We start from the raw sequence: 12060 nt of genomic DNA, 5'->3' as shown, positions 1-12060 counted from the left end.
TCCCATTTCGCCTTTTTATTTATGTATATACCTCTTTAGTGCTACAAGATAGACTGACTCTTTGTGTGGGTAATGTGAAATTCTGATGTCCTTCCCTGCACAGCTTTACAATTAATTGACTTTGATGGTCTCACCACCCTACCCCGCACTTTCTTGAATCTCAGTGCTATCAAAAATCAATTCCATTCTCTTACCCCTGACCTTTCCTGCCATTCTTATTCTGCTAATGTTACCAGGCACAATCCCATCAAGTTGTCTTAACAAAACCAGGTTTTCTCTGTAATAATTTATAACACAACCTTTCCATCGTCGTTATCTACTTCTCTAATGGAGGTGGAGGGTTGCGTGCATCTTTAGCTGCTTCACTTTAACCACAGAGACTCTGCATTAGGCCGCCCTGTTTCTCTGTTACTGTCGGTGATTTCGTCAGCCACAGAATGGCAGTGACACAACAACAAATAGTGGTGGAGTTGTGTGATGGTCAGACATACAGCGCTAATTATGGAATGCCAACGAAAGGAGGGAACGTGCCTAAGAGCACAACTACCGCAGAGATGAAGCAGTGACATCCTCTCATGTGCAGGAGCTAGATTGATTGTTGCATTGTAAGACTGAGAGATGGTGACTGGTGAATAGATCATGGTTGATTGATGATGATGAAGATGATGATAACACTGAATGTATAGTAGGATGACATTGGGCAGCTTCATATTTATTTTATGTTCAATATCTAATCACAGAAACCAGTGCATATGAATACAAAATTGCTAATTTGTCAAAGCTCAGTTTTCTCAGGGCCTCACATGCAATGTGCCTTTTCAAACTATCAAGTCAATTTTCTCATAACACTCATTAATGGAGTTGGCCTAACATCCGAATATAGAACTCTCGTCAAAAAGAGACTATAAAAGCCGATTTAGACTTTACTTTGTAAATAATTGTCATTATAAGTAGGGCTTAATTTCAGCTGGGTCTAGCCAGGACGGCGAACAAGAAAATGCGTCTACACCCGTCACACTGCATCCAGTATACAGTACCTCTTGCTCAAGCTGTGACTACTAGTCGAACAGCATCTTGGAATATATTCAGTGAGAAATCAAGTCTAGATCATCAGGTAATGTTAAACATTAATGCAGATGTGTATGTCACTTAAACATTTGGGATTTGAATCATGACACCATCGAAGGATGCTCTGCTTACTCGAGAGCACTCGCATCATCTTCATTTTAAGTTTACTGCAGACAGCGTGATGTAATGGTGCACTCCCAAATTGCTGGACGGCTGCAAGAAATCATTTGTACACGTGTACACCGATTAAATCCTCAACGAGGGCGTCCGCGACGTCATGCGGATCGTAGGGGTTAATTAACCTTACTATATTACAACGCTGGTGTGGGTTGGTGAGGGCAAGGAGCATAGACGCAGGGAGCATAGAAGGACATCACCACAACAATGGATATTGATGCACTGTCCTATGATTCCCATAATATATCCCTGTTTTCCTTTTGTACAAACCGGTTTGACGGTAAGCAAACTTACCACAATGTTACCGAGGCGAACCTGTTAACTGACTCGCGGGAAAATAAAAATCCATGCCTGAAAAAAACTGCCTTAGCGCAGGTAAGAACTGGTGACGTACGATTGTAAACCCATGACCAAAATTGTTTAAAAAGCAACCGCAAGCGACCAGAACCAAGGTGAACATGCCCGAACTGCCGTGTGTAACCTACCGTGGTCAGCATCAATAATATAATCACAGTGCACACCTTGTTAAAATAAATTGCTTCCGAGCCAGAAACAAAAATCCTTTTAGCTGCTCAGCATCATCATATATAGGCTTACTCCCTTTATAGACCATGGAAGCTTCTTTGACATATCGATTTTAACATGACCTATATCATTTCAGTTCAATTTATTTTCAGTTTAACCAACAAGTGACTTCTCTCCCAGAAGCGTTATCCTCACTCAAAATTGGGCTGGTGGAACAACCAACCCCGCCAAGAACTTTGTTCGCATAATTAAAGTCTACAAGCCACAACATTTAACAAATTACCCAGAGCAGAATCTATTTAATCACGAAATATCAGCTCATGCACTACTGCAGAGCTTTTAAATTTACAAGCTCTGGGCACGTCAACCAATCTTCTCTAAGGTTCTCTACTTGTGCTCTCACTTTGTTTATGAATGAGGTCACAGGACTGTGTGTACATTGTGTTGACAGCTCTTCATTCTAATTGTACAGTGTCATCCTCGTAACTGAGGGACGATGTCCATGAAAGATGCGTTCTACCGTTTGTGATATTCAGCGTCTCTCACTTTGTCCCACCAACCGATCCGTTTAATTCCTCTTGCCCTCTTCCCTTTCATTTGTCTTTGCAGAATCGTCTTCGTCAAAAATCTCCAGCTGTGACCGTGTGAAGGAAATATGTTCTGCATATGCTACCTTCCTTTTCATAATATTCTGCCTGTTCATTACAACAACAAAAATCTGGGCGCCTGCTGGATTGTGAGGGCTGACTGTCAGGATCCACTGCTCTGCAGATACAACAAGTATGATAGTCAATCAGCTACAGCTTTCAGTTATATACTCTGCGATCCACTTCTTCACGATACTGGATACACCATAAGCCATCACTTCGATGAAACATGTTTCTCTGTATCTATCTTAGTGCTTGTACGCTAATCATTACCTTCGACTATAACCTGACTGCTTAAATCCATCATCTGTTCTCCCAACCCATCTCTACCGCAATCAGTCCTTCCATATATTAATCGCACTCTTCCAAGCATGCCAGTGCTTTCATCATCATAATTATCAGCCATGGCAAATGCACTGCTGGATGAAGGCCTTCCACAAGCCGCCACTGCCTTCTCTAAAATCCTGTGATGTAATATTCCATGTAGCACCTGCACACAAACTCATCTGTAGTGGGTAAATAATCAGAGGAGAACGTCTTGTGAGGCAACACGATATGTATTAACACTCTATTCTACAGGGTCCCTAACACAAAGGGGTAGCGGCCCCTTCACCCGATACCTGGGGAGGTATGGCCTCCGGACTACACGGGCCTAACACTGGGACTTCGTGAATTCTCCGTCCTCCGGCTGGGGGCTCTAGGGGAGGCTATGCTGACCCGACCGTGCCAGAGTCTTCGGGTCCTGACCACTGGCCTCACTCTGCTCCGGCCCTTAGAAGGACGATGGAGCTTGGGGTCCAGGGTCCTAACTTCAGCCCAGGTCTTCAGAGTCTTCGGCTTGGAGGTGACTGAGCCGGACCCTTGAGAGGTCCGGCTTATATACTGGTTCGTGGCTTGCTCTGCCCTAGCCACGCCTCCCTTCCAAAACTTTCTGGAAGGTGACATCATCCCCCAGTCCCCCCTCCCGAGGTCCGGAGATTGTGTCTCAGGATCCGCTTTCCAGGGATTGTCGTTGACCCCTTGGGCCATAGTCATTAACACTGGCATGATAGCACTTCCGCCCCCTGTTGACGAGAAGGGGGAGCTACCCGCTAACAGGATGGGGTGTGCCGATTACCGTATTTTCCCGCATATAGCCCACATACGCATATAACCCGCAGACGCATATCACCCGCAAAAATAGCGTTTTGTGTAAAACAAATTTCAGATAGCCCGCATTCATATATTTAACGTCGTTACCGCAGCTTAATTCCATCATATTAATACAAAGTTTACATTTGTAATACATTCCGCTATCAATTGTTAACATTAAAATCATAACGTGCACAAAGAAAACAAATTAACCGGAAACGAGTGAACTTAAAACAATAAATAAGTAACAAAAGTAAATATCCAATAAATAAGTAACACATAACTGGTAGATAAGTAAGTACAGTTTTAGCGCTGGTAGATTGCGTACTGCGCAGATAATAGCGGCACTACGGTAACTCCGTTGCCTTGCCCGACCCCCTCTCTCTCCCCCGAGCTGCCCCACCCCCCAACCCCCACCTCTCTCTATCCAGCTCTCCCGTCGCCGCCGCAGATCTTGCTCTGCCCCACCCCCCACCTCTCTCTCTCTTCCCAGCTCTCCCGTCGCCGGTAAACAGTGCGCGCACTTCAAACATTGTCGTTTAATTGTACAATTCATTTAAAACGTGATAACATGTGCAATTTTAGTGTGAGTGGTTTATTCAGCAGTGCTTTAGTCAAAGGTAAGTGTTGCATAGTGGATAGTCCTACCATGAAACAATTTAACGAGTTATGACATGTCACACGTGTAAAATATTTTTGAGATAGCCCACACCTCCATATACCCCACAGTGTCTTGTTTTGTTTTTAAAAAGTGGTATACCCCGCGGGTTCTATGCGGGAAAATACGGTAATGCCTCTACACATTTATTCGGTAAATGTCGTCTTCGGTTCGTTCTATTCCTTCCTTGACTGCCTCCCATCGTCTCTCATGCATTCGCACACTTGTCATAAAATGTGCGGCATTGTGTGCGGCGCCCTATTTGGGAAGTGGGCAGTGCCAATCACGTAATAATAGAGGGGGGAGGGGCTTGAGGGACAGGCACCAGGGAGCGGGCCAAAACAACTATGTTAAGTTGCGAATAAAATGTGCGTCTTCTTTGTCGGGGCACTGTGGCTCACGTGATAGAAGAGGAGGTGGCTTCATTTAATGTAAACACGTTCCTTCGGAGTGGACAGGTAGGAACTTGGTTGGACAGCGCATTCGTGCACGACACAAAGACAAATACTCCCTGGTGGGCAGTGTGGAACCTGTTGTTCTTACCTGTATAAGTGTAGTGTATCGTGTCGTGTATAGTGTAGTGTGTAGGTTAAACGTTGAGTTTTATAAGGGCACCACGTGACCAGCCCCTCCCGACCCAGGCCCACCCAGCCCCACCCTCCCCACCCAGCCCCTCCCCACCCAGCCCCTCCCCACCCTCCCCACCCAGCCCCTTCCCACCCTCCCCAGTCAGCCCAGCCCCACCCTCCCCACCCAGCCCCTCCCCACCCAGCCCCTCCTCACCCAGCCTCTCCCTCCCCACCCAGCCCCTCCCCACCCTCCCCTCTCCACCCAGCCCCACCCCTACCACCCCCAACTGAATCACCTTAAGGCTGGGAATGTTGAAAGAAACACGAGGCAAAAAGATCCGCTTTTTTCTTTTCAAGGCTTCCATTTTATGAATGGAGCCACCCTCCCCCAGTTCCATTTTGTGAATTAAACATCGCCCGTCTCCTCATTGGCCCGAGTCGCGGCGGTGCCCCCCCCCACCACTAACCCCCCCCTCTACCAACTCCAACCCACCGCCCCCGAGCCAATGGGAGAGCTCTGATAGGGCGGGGCCATGCACGACAGACAGAGAGACAAATAATCCCTGGTGGGCAGTGTGGAACTGTTGTTCCTATCTGCAAAAAGGCTCAGGTAAAAATTCTCACTTGAGCAATGCTCTTTGTAACATTAGTAATTTATCAATTAAAATGTACAGGGCTTTGACATTTACGAATGGGAAAAGGCCTCCACACAATGGGGTAGGGCATTGTTTGACGATAATTCACCATGTTGGACTTTGTATATAGGTAAAGGGTTGGGGGGCTGGGGAAAGCCAGGACTGATTAATATATCACTTGCCGCTGAAATTAGCAATTTCTCCTCGATGGATGCTGTGAGTAACGCTAGTAATCTATAATAGGTATTTAAAGTACTATACATGCTTTTTTATGTTAAGTTACTAATACATTGCAGTCCATAGATATTTGCGGTGGTGGCACTTAAATCCATTGGTCACTATCCACAACTCCTTCCCCCCACCCCCGACCATTTCCCTTAGTCTGCCAGGTAATGAGATGATAGTCCCACCTCGTCACCCCCAATAAGACTGCTCATCATCATACAAAAGATCAGTCGACTGCTGGATGAAGACCTTTCAAAACCGTCGTCATCACTGCAATATGCAGCATAATTAACGCTGCATTTCTTGCAGTGAGGTCGCTTACTCTGCACTGGTTCTGTTTACACCTCCAGGCTACCCCAAGACGTGGGCCAAAGCCCGATTTCCACGCACGCTCGTACAGCCCAGCAGTCAATGCCTGTCAACTCGCAGCATTGATCCATGCCAGGTCCCAGCTAAGGTCGAATTGCTGCAGGGGTGGCCTTGTTTTAATCAGCTAGTGTTGAGTATTGTTGCAATAGTAGTAGTTATGGGAGCTGACGTCCCAATATGCAGTTGCTATTTATAATAACATAATTTTGTTCTAATTAAGAAGCGAATACATTTTAGGGAAAAAAATAATTGCACTGTGAAGCCAACTAATGAGGCTTTTGTAAGAAGCAAGAATCCTGCCTGGATACCCATGCACTGTTCTAAGGAATATGCAATAACTTTGTAACAAAAAAACCTATTGTCCCTTCGGGGATAATGCCTGGCATGGTATTGAACCAGAATCCCAAGGCTATGGGTTGAAGCCTTGGGGCAGAAGAGTGAAACATGAATGTCAACTCTTTGGTCTTGAAATGATTCTCGTGTACAGCAAGTTCGCTGGCCTTCCCCTGGATGAGTGCACAACATATTTTGCTCAGAAATAGTGTTTGTGTTTAATTCAGCACGAATGAGTACACGAGCGGTAAACACAGCCAATCAGAGAAGAAAACAAGGTGAATGACTGGCTACGGAGAACCAAAGATAATACAAGATAAACTGTTCAACATCTGCCAAAGTCTTGTTATTAACTTAGCTGTGCCCAGTGATGAAAATAAGACGTTTAAAAGGAAATGCACGCACTATTCCTCTCTGCATTCTCTAATGAACCCATGCCATTTATTTGACTTGAAAATACAATATAAAACAGGTACACGCACACACAAAGAAAATGTGAGGAGTAAAATGTGTTTTATAAAGTGATGTAATTCATAGGTTAACACTCTATTTGTTTTGTGTAGTATGGCATGGCCAAATTAACTTACCACCATAATTGATATATTGCCTTCCACTTAAAAAGAGTGCTCTTTAATTTTAAGCTAAACAATGCTGCAATACCAAATATTTATGAGCTCCGGTCAGTTGCTTGCATGTGATGTGAATTCAAATTTGAAGTTCGTCCGTAAAGCGTCCAAGATAAGCACGCATATACATGCTGCATAAGCATAGGAACCGTGGCGATGATGGCTTGACACGGTCAAATTAAATGAAGATTGTGTAAAATTAGCTTGGTTCCCCAAATGTCACGTTCACACAACAATTGACAGTCCAACCATGCGCTGCAGTCAATCATCAATACTCCTGCAAAAAAGCAAACTGCCATTGTTGGCGAGTTTATACATAGAGGCGAGAACTTAAGATTGAATTCAAGTTCATCACATAAACTAACCTTATATTACATTGCGTCAACCTCTCCCAATCTAAGAATGCTGTATTTTGTAAATGCACGTTTCGGTGTGCAGTGTGATGCCGCCGCCGCGAAGCCGCTCTGCGGGCACCCCATCTACGACCTCGCCACCACCAAGCGACGGGGCCGACACTGCTTTCCCCTCACCACCCCCCACATAAACACACCCTCACACATTCCCCCCCCCCCTCCCATAGAGCTCCGAGCGGAGGTCACCTGGCCGACAGGTTTTCACCCAGAAGCCCTCTCATAGGGATAATCTTCACGGTTTCCTGCGGCCAGGGAATTGGGCGATCTCCCCCGATGCTAACTCGCACCGCGGCACTGTTACTTGGGTTGAGATTACATGGTCACGGCGGGGCTGCCCAGCCACCGCGTTTAACACACACACCCCCACACACGAATCGGCAGGCAGGTAGGGGAGCAGAGCCACAAACAGAGGAGAGACCAGGGTGGGCGTCTGATTGGCAGGACGAAGGTGCTTGTGCACGGCCGCCGGCGCAACAGCCGGCGGTGGTCCCTTTGATATGGAGACCGGGATGTGGGCGGCGATGAGAGCGCCGAGTGCTGCGGCGCAAGACGAGCCATCTGATTGGCCGGGAAGGCCCTCGGATTAGCGACGGATTTTATTTGATGTGGGTTAACAATAAAAGGGGGACGCAGAAAGGGGAAAGCTCTCTTGCTCCTGAAGTCAGCCATCGGGACGGTCTCCAGTTCGGCCACTCGAACGTCCGTGCAACGAGTCGAGGTGTGCAGAGAGGACGGGCCCGCCGGAACGCCGTACATATCAAACTGTGAGTAAGAGGGAGAGAGGGTGTTGAGATTTAGCCTAAAAGCCAAAGCAGCTCAAATCCTATCAAACTGGATAAATCGGGTACAGACCATCGGGAAATAGTATAAGCCTGCCTTGCTGATTCCTACTGACTCAACAGTGGCTCACAGTCGGCCAGTAATCAATCGTTAATAGCTAATCACAGTCTCGTGTGGATTCGACGAGCGTGTGGAAGCACGTGGTGCTGTGTGTATGTATGCTCACAGCGTGTGTGGTCAGTGCTCCATGGGTGTGTGCTTCATCTGGCTGCTGCGGACCCCCGCACTTACGTGCGGACTAACTCCCCTTGCGAACGCCCGTCCCACAGCCCTTTAAACCACCCGTAACGAAAACCCCCAATCGGCAACGCGGACGCGAGCAACGTCATTCGCCATCTGACCCCTGACCCCCCATTCAGAGCGTGTGATTGCTGCGCAGAGTTGTGTGAGGGGAGGCGTCGCGTTTGATTGGCGGAGAGGCAACGGAGTGTTTTCAGGTGACCGTGAGCCGGCGACGAGCCATGCCCCTCTCGCGGACTCGCGGGGGTGCGACCCAGGGAATAGAGCCGGCGGGCGGCAGCCCTTCTCCCGCGAGCGATGGGCACAGCGGCAGCAGCAGCTGTTCACACATGAGTGAGGGATCGGGAGACGGCGTACCCCCTGCGACCGGCGCCCAACAGGGAGAGGCCTCGGGGGCCAGCAGCCCAAATAGCAGCACACCCCCTATGATGAATAAGCTATCCAGATTAATTCGTCGTGCAGCAGTTTCTCCAAACTACGAGTGCCTGAGTTCAAATTCCCACCAGGATATCAACACGCTGGAGATGGTAAAAATCAGGACCACACGGTGAGCTAGATGACCGGACGGGAAGTCTCGGCATCGGAATTACGGGTATTTCCATCTACCGACTCTCTGCGGTTCGATAAATTATTGCAATTTATTGTCGCAATATTATTTTATTTTGAACATTGCGGTGGCGTCCACCAATTGCCAGCAGTCAGTGAGCCCATTACACATAAGGTAAATTAATACAAACAAATTCTTAGACAAGAGATGTAATGCATGTACTGAGGGATGCCCTTGAATAGCTTGCTTGCTCAATGGGCGTTTCCCCCGGGATACCAAAAATAAATACATTACAGCTTAATCACACCTCCAGTCTACCCTCACACCTCCAACCTTGCCCTTGCCTCCAGCGGGGGATCAGTCATCACCGCTGGAGAGGACGAGGTTTGGAAAACGGGGCCCCGGACTTCTCTTGTGTTCACTCTTGTCTTCACTCCAACCAACTCAACATCTCTGCCTCACACGTTCCCTATTTATCCTCCTCATTAAGTGCTCCCAGATGGCCCTCATTAATCCGTCGTCATCCCGACGCCTCTTGCACGTGTTCGCCCCCTTATCGCCTCAATATCTCCACCGAGGCGCCTACTCCGTGTCTGTATTTGCAGCCAGCCAATCACTGCTATGCTTCTTAATTGGTCACCTTTCTCTGGTTGCTCTCTCTTTACGCACCTGTTTGCCCTGACGTTACTGCACTGTCCGCAGCTCACACATGCGTGCACACTGTTTGCAAAACTTTGCGCGCGTTACTCCACTACACTTGTATGCTCATACAAACGACTCACTGATAAGTGCAACGTACAACCAAGGGGGATCATATAGCCTAGTTTTGACAATTTCTTGAGAAAAAGCATTCTGATTTAACAGCAGGCACGTCACACACAGCACACGTTACGACTGCACGCTGACGGCCTTCCACTTTATCACTGCCATAATATGTGCGTCACCATCTTTGATGTGTAAATGTGTGCGATTTTCGCCTGCAATTTATGCACCTGCATGTGCCCCCCCCCCCATTAATAATATAAACAAAGCCAAGATGTTAAATAAGGAAGGGTTTTTAATTATTTCCGGTCTTACTCGTTAATTTTCTTTCTGACGCGACTGGTTATTTTGTGCCTTGCATGCAGCAATTCTAATTTCTTGCAACACATAACAACAGATGTTAAAGGTGCACTTTGTGACACAGAATAACCCAAACAAGAGAACATTTTATGAACTTATGCATTCAATTAAAAGGCCAATAAAAGTTAGGTATCGTGTTTAATTAAAGTAACCCTCCAAGAGACACCGTTGTCCCGTACACGGTGTATTTATTTTTCCTGCAACATATGACTAGCTTGTGCTGCATACATGCTCGGTCTTCAATGGATTATTTATGCCATTGACGCAATTGTCATTTGTTGTGTAATGATGCATTAATTGCTCAATTGATATCGATTCTTAGGCTCATGATGCATGCATCGAATCGCGTGTCCAAAAAGCAATATGTTTCTAATTATGCCATATAAAATGGGTTCACATGACTTCACCTTGTGGCCGCGACATTCACCCCACTCTCAATAAAAAAAACATTTGAATCGAATGCCATCTCTGAATCGTGACAATGCATCAAATCGCAAAGGCCATTTGGGAGTGGGGTGAATCTATCAATCCCTAAGTTGAGAGGTTGAAAAAATGAATATTTGGCTGCACTTAATATCACAACTCAACCTGCTGCTCCGCACCAATATTATCACTGAATGGACAGAACATTTATCTTTATCACATTAACCTGGGATGAAGCTTGGTACCTCCAGACTAGATTCTGTGCTAGCTTCCATGCTGGGGCAGTTTATTTCATAATGTGTGTGGAGAAGAAAAATCAAGCAGTACTTAAAAACATCCACATTCCTCTGGCAGGGACCAGTATATCCAAGGACAACCATTGTTGACTTCCCATGTGGTGGTATTCGACTTCAGATGGACGTTGGGTTGAGTGAAACACTTATAGGGAATTGAAGTCATAACCTTGACATTGTGAATTGGATCGTGTATTTGTGATGATTTATATGCCATGTTAGATCTCAGAAGTTAAGCAGATTTGTGCCTGGATAGTATTGGGATGAGCGACCACCATGCATAATAGGTGTCATAGGTTGCTGCGTGCCTATGTCGTGGGTGGCAGAGAGCAGCACAGAAAAAATCAATCGTTGTACAATGCTCCTACATATATGCCTCTCACCTTCACCACCAACCTGCACTGGCCAGTGCGGCAAAGCACGGTTAAATAACTCGCACGATCAACACGGCATGGGGAGGTTCTCATTAGGCAGTGGATTGACAGTGGTCCTGGCATATACATTTTATATGTATTCTGCATCAATAGAAGGCTTTTAAGTGGGCGAGCAAGCTTGTCGCCATACTGCTAAAGTAACGTCACGTTTTAAATTCAACTACAAGTCATTACCCACTAAATCAGCCTTGCATAAGCATACAAGTGTGCTAGAATGACATTGATGTCCTAAACTAATTACTCAAATAATTTTAACGCGCTGTTAGAATTATAACGAATCGATAGACCCGAGTGTTTGACTGACATAATGTTGGCTGGAAATGCATACATATAATGTAATACGCTTTCAAAACCAAAAACTATTGTCGATGTGGCTACAGACAGTGACAGGCATCTTGTTGGTCTATTATATGCTAAACGCAGCTGGAGGATTATTCGCTGGCATTTGTGTTCTCGTTCAGCACCCAACTCCAGAACCAACAACACCTCTCACTTACATGCACACGTATGCACACGTGATGAAGGGTGTTTCTGGGTGCTACAGAGACAGACAAATTCCAGCCTCAGACTTGCTTATCCCGACTAGTTTTGCCAGCGGGCTGAAACAATTTTATACATTCCTCAGAGGTAGCAACAAAAAATCAAGGTTAATCAATATCATATTTTTACGTGCCAATTTCGTCCTCAATAAAGGTATGCATCAGTGGACATTACAACGGAACCAGAAGGGTACCAGGGGCATAGAGCGACAGGAATGAGAACAAGAAGCCCGTCACGTCCTCAGT

This window comes from Lethenteron reissneri, chromosome 21 (genome assembly GCF_015708825.2).
Source record: "Lethenteron reissneri isolate LAM-NWPU_2019-01 chromosome 21, ASM1570882v1, whole genome shotgun sequence".
Taxonomy (NCBI): Eukaryota; Metazoa; Chordata; class Hyperoartia; order Petromyzontiformes; family Petromyzontidae; genus Lethenteron; species Lethenteron reissneri.
This window is presented reverse-complemented; position numbering follows the sequence as displayed.